Raw genomic sequence first — 12,067 nt, 5'->3', positions numbered from 1 at the left:
TCGCCTACATTGTTATTTCTTTTTGTTATTTTATCGGAATGTTCAATTTATAATCCAAAATGATTATCACAAAAAATAAAACTATAAATCCTTTTTTCCATTAATCGTTTTGGTGGGAAATCGAAAAAACCCGTTGCCATAAGTCAACTTTTCTACAAAACGTGATTTCTCTATTCAATTAGCTCAACAAAGAAACTATGACATCAATTTTCGACAGCCATTTGACTATTTATTGCTATCTGACTAGCTAGATCTATCTGTTGAATAAATACTTTAGGGTCAAATTAAGTGTTTTTATGCAATAAATAATGTTCATCCAGTGTCTAAGTAAACATAACCCTCCTTCTGGTGCAGTCGGGTAAAAAGCAGTGGCCCGGCAAGCGAAAGGTCGTTAGTTCGATTCCCACCTCAGATAGTTATAATTTTTTCAGTTATTTAATGAATAAAATGTTCAGAGGGCAAATACTTGACTGTGCGTATTATAAACTCATCATTTATTGTCGTCGAGTTGAGAATCAAACCAAGTACTTTAAGGTCCATTTTCCGAAGCCATCGATATTGTCCTGTGATTGGTCCAGACAAATAAATACAAACACGTGTAACAACGGTAACATATTACAGGTATTTTTTTTTCATATGGGTCACTTAAAAATTATAGATTGATGGTGAAAATGGGCATCAATCTATTGTTAAAACTGAATCGAGACTTTGACTCTTAAACCTCAAATGCTTTAAGAGTGAAAATCGGGAGAGTCAAAACTCCCCAAAACCGTGACTTAGCCCCAATGACCTTCACATCTCTTCAAAGATAAAAATAAGTACATAATCTAATAACTACACCAATCATATTCGTAACACATAAAGATATAACACACTAACACAGCATATCAGAAAGTGAGCGTGTCCCCATTCCTGGCCACGTGGTTACACTGACCGAGATTGTATATACGTAATTATTGTCTATCTGTCTGTCAAGACGGAGATCAAGTCGCTAGAAGTGGCTTGGCCAATTTTGATGAGATCACTGTCGATTTAAAACATCGAATCATCGCCTACATACTCTATTGATCAATAAAACAGCTTATCGTTGGGTTTCATTCTCTTAGGATATGAACGAAGTAGCTTAATTATAGAAAATACAAAACTGTAAAGAAGAAAAATGATATTGTATCGTTCGTTCGTTCGTACGTTTCAGCCGAAAGACGTCCACTGCTGGACAAATGCCTCCCCCAAGGATTTCCACAAAGACCGGTCCTGTGCCGCATATTTTATGTGCCGCCGATATTGTATCAATTAGAATAAAAACTAATATGGAAGAAGATCAAAAGATAAGAATAATTTTCTTCGTTATTTATTACTGCAGACAGTACATTCTTGTTGCAAAATCACACCTATTTAATATGTAATACATAGTTTTTAGTTTGCGTGCTTTTGTCTACATTATTGTCCACATAAAACTTACTATTAAAGGACGAATTTTCTCAATTTATTTTCGCCTACACTGAACAACTAGAGTTCAAAATCTATTGGCCAAATTTCTCATACAATTACATCCCATTCCCATGCCAAATAACAAAACCAAATGAATCTATGGAAAACATCACGTGTTTTAACCTATTTAGTTAATATTTGTGTCTAAACCGAAACACGGAAGTTTCCCCTTGTCGAACAGGGTTGCTATAATAAAATATATGACTTAAGTGTTACAAGTTTAGAGATCAGGGATTATAATGTTTTGAGGTGAGTTTGGGAATAATCGAAAATCGAGCTCTACCATTGGGGGCCATTCAAAATAATTGAATAACAATTTTCTTTGAATCTTCGGTCGTTGATAGTCGAGATTATAATTTCTACTTTTACTTTATCTATTACTAGCTGACCCGGCGAACTTTGTTCCGCCTTAATGGCAATAAATAAGCAGACTTTTTTTTTTATTATTTCGAACGGGATAAAAAGTATCCTATGTCCTTCTCCTGGCTCTAAACTACCTCCCTGACAATTTTCAGCTAAATCGGTTCAGCCATTCTTGAGTTATAAGTGGAGTAACTAACACGACTTTCTTTTATATATATAGATTCTTTTGGTTAATTGATTTTTCTGGCTACTTAGGCCTTTTATCGTAATTTTTTTATCAAATAGATTTTTGTTAATAAATGTGTTGCTGACTTGCACTGCGCTCGTAATAAAGTGCAAAATTCGGTGGTAAAATTACAGCTTTTTTTGGGCTTAATGTTTTACAAAATAAAAGAGAATAACAACCTCTTTGCCACATCTAGCAAATAATACCTTGTCAGTTCCAATGTATGAAGTATAATGGCGATTACTTTATAACCTGTGCGTGTGAGTCTAATTCAATGTGTTGATACATCGGCCTTGGCATCGCGGCGGTTTAGTTACAGTTCGACTCCTGGTGGGGTCAGTAATTATAGCTCAATTTGGATTTATTTTAATTTGAGTGTCATTTTCGCGTAGTTTTTTTTATCCACAACGAGGAAGCTCTTGGCCTATATCTCACCTGATGGTAAGTGATGATCATGCCGAAGGTGGAAGCGAGCTTCACCCGTAATCCTCAACCACGGAGGAACTGGCTAACTTACCTCTAACTGCCGGACCACAACAATGCTGTTAACATTGTTGTTATGGCGACAGACTTAGGTAAAATGGTGGTAGCTAGCCAGGCGGATTTAGAACAAGCCCTACCACCAACCATAATTAAGGTTTTTTAATCATAACGAGACTATTCTCACCTCTCGTTCCTACCGCTGCAACTTCTGTGTAGCTAGGATCTACAGATTGACCGCCAATAAAAACCCAACCAGTCAAGGTCAAGTTTGTCGCGGGGGAAAGTTAAACTGTCTTTGGACCCGCAACGAAATTTTTTAATCGTAGTAACTATAGGACATCGTTTTATCAATATTTAAGATAGAGTATAATAAAAATAGACACACAAAATAAATACCAAATCAAAACGGCATAATTAAGGCAACCTTATCGTTAGGAAGGGATCTCTACCAGACAAAAACTTAAGACCCAGGAAAACAGGTCAATATTATTCAGGTTTTTGACTAAGACATTTATTTAAAAGACCGAAATTCTCGCAAGCAAAAAACTAGTAAACAATAAGTACCTATTTCAGAGACATTGCGTCTTAAAAGGAAATTTTCGTCTGTCCCACTTTTTAGGAACCAATGGTTAAGTTAAGATCGAAAGTGATTCGAGCAAGCACTTTCACTCAAGTTATGTAGTTACATTTCACTTGCAATAAAAGCCTAAATAAGTTCTTTAGTAGCTTTAATATTGTTTTAGGTAAGCACTTAATCCTAAAAACTTTCTGTTGTTGGAGTTTAAACTTTATGTCATCGAAATAAGATTGATAATTAGATTATAATATGGTCATAGACATTAAGGCGCGGTCGTCACGACCGTAATACGAATCTGTATCTATTTATTTGTTAACGGTACGGTGTCCTTTTATGGACATGGTCGAATTGAAATCAAGGAAACCAGTTGGATGTAATAAAATCGAATGGAAAGTGAAAAAACTTATAATATGCTAAACACACTGTACCTACTTAAATATAGTAAACTATTTAAAGTTAAGTCCGAAAGAAGAGTCACAAATCGTATGTAAATATTGTATTGCGAAACAAAACATAGGCAGAGTAATGTTGGTTGGTAGAGGTGAAAGTAATACTTTGTGACAAATAGACAGACAGCGGAGCAGATATGAAAATTATCCCAAATGCACCCTTTGGGTACAGAACTCAAAGAATATTAATCTTAATGTACCATGTTTCTTCTCTACTACCTATGTGGAACTCTACAATGTTTTCTGAAAACCCCATTGGTGACTGGTGGACTCGAGATCTGAGGTTCACTGGTTCGAACCCCGCCGCCGCTGGACTATTGTGGTGAGCCCACTCGTAACACAAGCATGCCTTAGCACGAGATAGGTTAGCACGAGAGATTAACCTTTAACTTTTTTCATTTGTGTATTTCTTTCTATCATTGTTTAGTTCCATAATAATCGAAGTGTTGTTACATATTTTTCTAACTACATAGGTGTCTATGTCGTATCCATACTAAACCATAGTCTGGTCTGATTTCCTGACCTGCTTGTTTCTAATTGTGCGTCCTTTATGGTGTCCATAAACACCATGATGGCTTAATTAATGAGCAACCAATACATCACGGACTTTCTTTTCTATTGATTTATTATACCATAAATAGATAACGGCTACGTAGTATAATATATATAGATTTTATTTAGGAATGTATTTTTACTAATGATATCTTGTTCATTATGTTTTGAGAAAAAATCGTAAAAAATATAGTACGATAGAAAAAGTAAAATATCAATTTTGGAAGTTAATGATTTGATTTTCCAAATTAAACCAATTAATTTCAAACTTATCAGTTTATGAATGTAAATGCGATGAGATTCAAAACCGAAACCCATACTACTAAATGACTAATTTATTGTCATGACTTCACCATAATCATTGTTTTCTTATCAAATAAATAAGTACTTGTTATCCAAATTGGATAAAAGTATCCTGTCTACATGATAAATATATCTCAACAAACAATACCTAACCAATGACAGTTTAACTTTCCCCCGGGACAAACTTGACCTTCACTGGTTGGGTGTTATTGGCGGTCAAGCTGTAGATCCTGGCTACACAGGAGTTGCAGCGGTGGGAACGAGAGGTGGGAATAGTTCTGGGGGTGCGTCATCATCATCATCATCAACAGCCCTTTACAGTCCACTGCTGGACTGCTGCTGAGCCTCTCTCACTGGGGGCGCGTAGTGCGAGTTTATGTCAAACGCATTCGATGGCGACTGCGTAAAAAAGTGACCATTACTTTAACTTTGACAAACATCAAAAATCTGTCAAACTCCATACAAAAAGCACCGGTTATCGTTATAGTTACGGTCAAAGTTAGGTGGTGCAACCCAGCCTAAATGTGTGACGGATTGTACAGCGCCCCTAGCGGAAACTTTCAAGAACTAAAATCTTCATATAATTTTTTAACGTGCTCGCCAGTGACGACGTTTGATGTAAACTCACACTAAGCCCTCTGTTAACTGTATTAACGGTTACAATGAAAATAAGTTCGTTCGTTTCAACCTATGACGTCCACTGCTGGACAAAGGCCTCCCCCAAGGATTTCCACAATGAACGGTCCTGCGCTGCCCGCATCCAGGTGCTTCTCTCGACCTTCATCAGAGGCAATGAGAATAACAATTTACCAATAATAAGGAAATACAATAAAAGGATAACAGAACAAAGCTACCGATGCTTAATTGCTTTGGCCACAGTTATTCAGGCTCATATTCATAAAGGTTACCTTAAAAAGGAGACTTGAAACACCATTTAAAAAACAATTTGTATTGTAACATTTTGATTTTACTAAGGCTCGATTCGACCAAACTTTTATGCGAGAATAACTCCTGTTTTAACTGGCACATTGACAGTCAAAACTGACGATTTATTCTGAGATTAATATTTACTCTTGTTTGGTCGAATCCACCTTAAGATGAAAAGAGTTCACCTTGATGTTATATTCCTCTAAAAAATTGAATTCACCTCTTTATAGAGGTGCTTTTTCTTTTTAAAGATCGTTCTCTCCTCTTCTTCTCTTCGACTTATCTGACAGAGATTGCTTCCTAGCGAAGAGATTCTTCTCTTCCCTATCTCGTCTGGTTAAATCATTCATTTGTAAATTAGAGGGTCGTGCTTCAGTAGTAGAGGAGACTAAACGATTTATAAAAGGAGACTCGTAAAAAAGTAACTATCCTGCTCCTCTCATGCATATTATTATACTAAAATAAAAGGATACGGTCACAGATCACAGAAACAAGGGAGATGTGACAAGGGGGCAATATGCCCAAAAATATAAAACATTGCTCGTCGCAATAATGACAGCAGCGACGTCATAATGTAAACAGCTTACATAGCTTGCGTAGTACTAAAGATTATTCGAACGTTGAGTACTGATACCGCAGTGGTTAATGAGCACATATTTTGATTTCTTTGTGTGTGTGAATTTCTGAGGCCCAGAACAGACGGTGAAACGCAACTGCAACGAAACTGCAACTGCTAGTTACTTTTGAGTTGCATCTAAGTTTCTGCCATAGCGTCCGTTGAGAGACCACACATGACGCGACCAGTTTGAAACTTTCAGTTTCATTCATCAGAATCATCAGAAAGTTGCAGTTTCGTTGCAGTTGCGTTTCACCGTCTGTTCTGGGCCTAATGAGTTTCAAACTCAGCGCATTAGTTGGCATCTCTCTAAATCTCTATGGGTGCGGTAGTAAAAAATAGTTATCCAGTTACTACTATGCATACGGGCCCAGTAGGTACCCACCGGCAGGACTGGTCCTCCCACGCGCGCCTCATAAGGAACGCTTCCATTGCACACGGTGGCCAGGGTCAACAGTTCCGTGCTACTCCCAATATTGTTGTTTGTAGAGTAAGATTAACTATAACGATGAATATAAAAAAATATTTGTTAACCCTCCGTGCACTATGTGACATAATGCCCGTTTTCACCATCAATCCCTAATTTTTAAGTGACCCCGATGGTAAGACTTAACAGGAATTTTCTTTTCATAGGGTTCACTTAAAAATTAGGGATTGATGGTGAAAACGGGCATAAGGCCCAGTTTTTTAATTCGTAGTTAAAATAACCAATGGTCAAATTTGACAGATGTCAAATGACAAGTGGTTAAATATCCGAAAAAACATTTTTTCGAACAATGGTTAGCTTGACTTTTAGTACATTTTTAACTATTAGTTACAATTTGTTAATATTTAACCATTAGTACCAAAATTAAACAATTAGTTATTTTAACTATGATTCAAAAAACTGGGGTTAAGGGTGGATTTGACCAAACAAGAGTAGATATAGTAGTCGGCCATTTGGTGTAGTGGTTCGAAACGGACTACTATTCCGGAGGTAGCGGGTTCGATTCCCGCACAGTACAAACATTTGTGTGCATGAACATATTTGTTTGTATTGGATTGGGTGTTTTCTATGTATAATAAGCATGTACTTATTTACAAAAAAAAGTATTTAAGTATGTTTATATCCGTTGTCTAGTACCCATAGTACAAGCTTTGCTTAGTTTGGGACTAGAAGCGCAATGTAAAATGTCTGAGGATATTTATTTATTTATATTAATCTTGGAATATACATTTTGATATATTTCCTATGTTGAAACTGTCATTGTGCCAGATATACTGGGCATAAAAGTTGCGGCCCGCAATAGGTGGGATATGACATATTTATCCCAATACACAAAGTGATAAAATCATAATGATCAATCATGAATTCTGTTCTCTGCACAGGCTGAAGAAATAATGTAAAGGCTGTGATGTACTTTAAAGAGCACTTAATGGTAAAAATGCACTTTATAGTAAACTCTACCCTACTACTACTACTACTAAGAATACTATTATTAGGTCTTATTAGATCTTCTAGATTATCTAAATTAATGAAAAATAGTTTTGTGTTTGTATAACAAAAATGCTGTTCTACTTTTCAGAGCCTAGAAACTAGAATTCTCGACCGACGAACAATTAAATTATACAGACTAAACAAAGTTATCACAATAGACGAAGGTTCAGAATGGCTACACTATCAAACACTTAAACAAATGTCTGTCTGTCCGTCCGAATGTATGTATGATAATCACTTATAAATATAATATGACAGATTGTACAGCTTCCATAGCGGTTAATTTCAAGAACTAAAAGCTTCGTAAATTTATGGTTAAGCTACTGAAGTGACACCACTATTTCTTTTTTATTATGACAAAACTAAATATCGAACTGACAAAGAAATTATATAATGTTATTAAACACACTATCGCCTGTATTCACAAACGATGCTTGCATAAGTGAAGCAGCAAATCGAACGCATAGCCTTGAAGAGAGCTCTGTGATTAGTTCGTGTGTCACCCTGTGCATCCACGCACTGTGAGACCTCATAGTAATGTTTGTGAATACGGGCGTATGCATTTGCCATAAAATAATTCGTCCATTTCGACGACAGTGTGACATCTTCAATTAGATTATTTATGTTTCGGCTACAGAAGTGACACCACAGCACATGAGTGACACTGCTATTTCTTTTTCCATTGTGACAAAACTAAATACCGAAACTGACAAAGAAATTAACGTCATTAAACACCTATGCATTTGCTATAGAATATTTATGTCTCATAAACAGAAGTGACACAAAACATGAGTGACACTGCTATTTCTTTTTCTATTGTGACAGAACTAAATACCAAAACTGACAAAGAAATTAATGTTATTAAACACCCTATAGACCCAGTCAGATCCGATTGGGCGATTAGCCTAAAACTAGAATCAGGTCTAAAAGGCAATCAATGGCATTGTTTGGACCCATTGTCCGGTACCGGTTACCGTTATTGGGTTATTTTTAGGGTTGACACGTTTGACAAACATGCAACGTCATTTAGAGCTGGCCCAGTTGACGCGTTTTTACTAGCGCGTTTCATATTGCGCGATATTATGATATTATAGAGGTTCATAGAATATTCGTAATTATAATAACGCGCGATTGGAAATCCTAATTAGCTTAGTTTTGGCTTATAGATAATCAGATTATCATCATAGCCTTTAGTCTTCAATGCAGGAGCACGACCAACTCTAATTTACCAGAAGCAAATGGAGGATTTGGCATTGATTTGATTGAGATCCATTTTAATTAATTCAATTGTTAAACAACGGACAAAAAATTCCTTTTCTTCTTCTTCTTTTCGTGTCGACAACAAACCTACACAGTGTCAGCCCAAAACTCCGCCACAAGAGTGGCGTTGTCAGTTCCTTTTAAATTCATAACAGTGTAATAAAAAACAATAAAATACCCTCCGACATTTTACACTACGCTTCTAGACCCAAACAAAGCAAAGCTTGTACTATGATGGGTACTGGACAACGGATATAAACAAACATACAAATACTTTTTTTTGTAAATACATATTATACACAGTAACACCCAGACCCGTCACAGATTAAAATTCATCATTTCAATTTTTGCCCGGCCGGGAACCGAACCCGGCACCTCCCGGCATAGTAGTCCATTCAGAACCACTACACCAATCGGCCGTCAAGACTTAAGTATAAACTTAACTAACAAAAATATTTCGTAACTAATAACATATTTTTTTAAAAGTCCAGCCAGGTGACAACCCTGAATATTTAATAACTGGCCAATCGAGACAATCGAGTGACAAAGCGTGATGTATCGAGCCTTGAGCGAGAGTGTGCAACTCGGAATGTCACTCGGAAACTGTCGAGTGATGTGTTGATTGTGACCTTTGATTAGAACGTTCTTTTTTATACAGGGTGTATACAAATTTTAATTATTTGTAGAGTAGTCATAGTTAGGGAAATAATTTAATGAGAGAAAATGTTTTCTAGATTTAATTTAAATTGAAGCAGACTGTAAGGATAGGTTGCACCATCTTACTTTAACTTTACTTACGTCAAAAATTCGTCAAACTCCATACAAAAAACACAAGTTGTCGTTATAGTTACGATTAAAGTTAGGCGGTGAAAGTCAGGCTAAGTACCTACTACTGCCACAATAGATCAAACATGGTCGAACTGGCGCAAATGAAGGCCCAAAAAAGTACCAAAGTGGATGAACAAATATACAAGAGTGGCGTAAATAGCATAATTTGGCGGCAGCACATGGAATCGATAATACCTCCGTAATAATAAGTGCCATAAAAAGGGACTAAACAGATTAAAATATAATTGGGTAGAAAAAGCGAAATTACTAAATATCGCATCTTGAAACACCCTGTATTTTAAGTAGCTTCAACAAAGCAAATCTGGTTTAATGTGTTCCAAGCTAACAATAACTTAACCAATAACCATTATAATAGCATTTTGCCTCTATCGGTGACGTCACCGTGACGTCACGGATTGCCTAAAATAGCCCAAAGTTGGAAAATCTGTTCAGTCACGCCTAGACAAGGTTAGCTTTAGGATTATCGTTTATTTTTGGGTTCAGTGAGAAAATACTTAACTAAACCATGTAGGTAACTTATTTATTTATTTATTCAAGTTAATTGCTCCAACAAAAAAGATATTTTTTTTAATTTATTTATACTTCAGCACACAAAGTAACAAATGCACTGTGGCGGACTTAATGCCGGATGGCATTCTCTGCCAGTCAACCACGGGTCATGCAGAAAGAGTAAGGCGGTGCAAAAAATTTACATTTTTGATAATAAACCTACTTACATAAGATTACATAGAATAAATAACATAATACAAATAAATATAATAGACATACACATAAATACATAAACATAGCTAATAATATTATAGATGTACACATCACTCATGTCTGAGATAGCGAGAAAATGGAGAAAAAAAGGTCATTCCTTGAAATGTTTGCGGAGAGCCTTTTTGAAAGTAAATTTGGAAGAAGGTTTGCGTAATTTGGCCGGAAGGCCGTTCCAGAGTCGTAATAAATATAATAACAGTATACATTGAGAAAACAGCCCTTCTTGTAAACGTATTAAATAGATAAAAGAATATTAGGTTAGTTACAACATTTCTATGTCAGGAATGGTTGGACCGATTTTGATTATAATATCTGGCTTACTAACTGAATGACTTAGTCTAACTCTAATATTTTCTATGTCTTAAATATCTGTTGATCGTCTGGAAGAAAAAACTTCAGCAATAGCACCGCCAAAATTTTAAGTTCTTACTTTTTTGATGAGCATTGCGCAACAATATTTATTTATCATCATCATCATTTCAGCCATAGGACGTCCACTGCTGAACATAGGCCTCCTTCAATGATTTCCACAATGGCCGGTTGGTATTTATCATACTAAAACTTTAAACTAGTGCGTGTATTTTATTGCTTTATTTTTTTACAAATAATAATTAGTATATTATTTAAAACAAAATGTACCGACCGGCAGTACTGTACATCAACTTAAACATCTTTTTTGCCTAAATCACTCTTATTGCACACACATAAGACGTCAGTATGTAACTTGATGTGCTTCCTATGCTGCCCATGTGAATATAACTCACGAATAAATAATTATCTAGTAGGAAACATCATTATTTAAATGTATAAGAAAATGTGTTTTTTGTTAGCTGTTTACGGTAGTAATTTTTTATTGGAATATCGTGAGCTATTAGATAAGTGATTTGTCTTAAATTCACAAGGATGGTTAAATGATTGATAGAAGATAAGGATGGAGTAAATTGAAAAGGTTTTTATGTATGGTATTTTGTAAAAAACTGTGGGTCAGTCAGTACGATAGGGGACTATAGCAACATGCCTCGCGTTAAATCTATAAAGCATTTCACTTAGGCAGGAAGGCGTTGGAAGCAGGTTGCTACCAACNGGGGCTATGTTCAGCAGTGGACATCCTGTGGCTGAAATGATGATGATGATGAAGAAATATAAATTCGTAAAATCAAGCATAACACTGTAACATCTTTCATCATTGTAACAGATACTATTTTGCATTAAAAATGAACCCTTTGATGTGACTGCAACGGTACTTTAACATTAAAATTCAATACAAACATAGAAACAACAGTAAATACTGATTTGAATACGCATTCCCTTGCATTGCGTAAGTCTTATGAATGGACAATGTATAAGACGGTCCTACACAATTGTTTTAGGGTTTAATTATAGGCCAGGAAAAATACGGGCTTTTTGCTCAGATAACCAATCACGCGTGGGAGATCTTTTTGTGGATCTTGCCCATTTAATTGATGATGAAGTACTTGTTTATTGAGAACCAAAAATATACTTGTAAAAACTTTAAAATTTTAAGTTGGATGACTTTTAAAACTGACAACGAGGTTTCTCAAATATTTATTACATTGAAACGTCAATCTGTGAGTCACTTACTTTTTTTTATTATTTTTTAAAGAATAATGAGAATGTGTATTAATTTACTACTAAGTGTCGCATTTGAGACCCTTAGTTGTCATTTTTTGTGAAGCATGCTAATACCCTTACGATATTCAAGAAAAAAAAA

The 12,067-nt window shown here is 35.6% G+C and overlaps 1 protein-coding gene across 1 annotated transcript in view; it reads right to left on the bottom strand.

The window, feature by feature from the left end:
* The window catches only part of sano (CABIT domain-containing protein serrano), a 158,862-nt gene that overhangs the window by 109,610 nt on the left and 37,185 nt on the right, over nucleotides 1–12,067 (bottom strand). The gene's annotated exons all lie outside the window — the stretch shown is intronic.

This window comes from Ostrinia furnacalis, unplaced genomic scaffold (genome assembly GCF_004193835.3).
Source record: "Ostrinia furnacalis isolate ACB-3 unplaced genomic scaffold, ASM419383v2 OfSCF4967, whole genome shotgun sequence".
In the NCBI taxonomy this organism is placed as follows: domain Eukaryota; kingdom Metazoa; phylum Arthropoda; class Insecta; order Lepidoptera; family Crambidae; genus Ostrinia; species Ostrinia furnacalis.
This window is presented reverse-complemented; position numbering and strand designations above follow the sequence as displayed.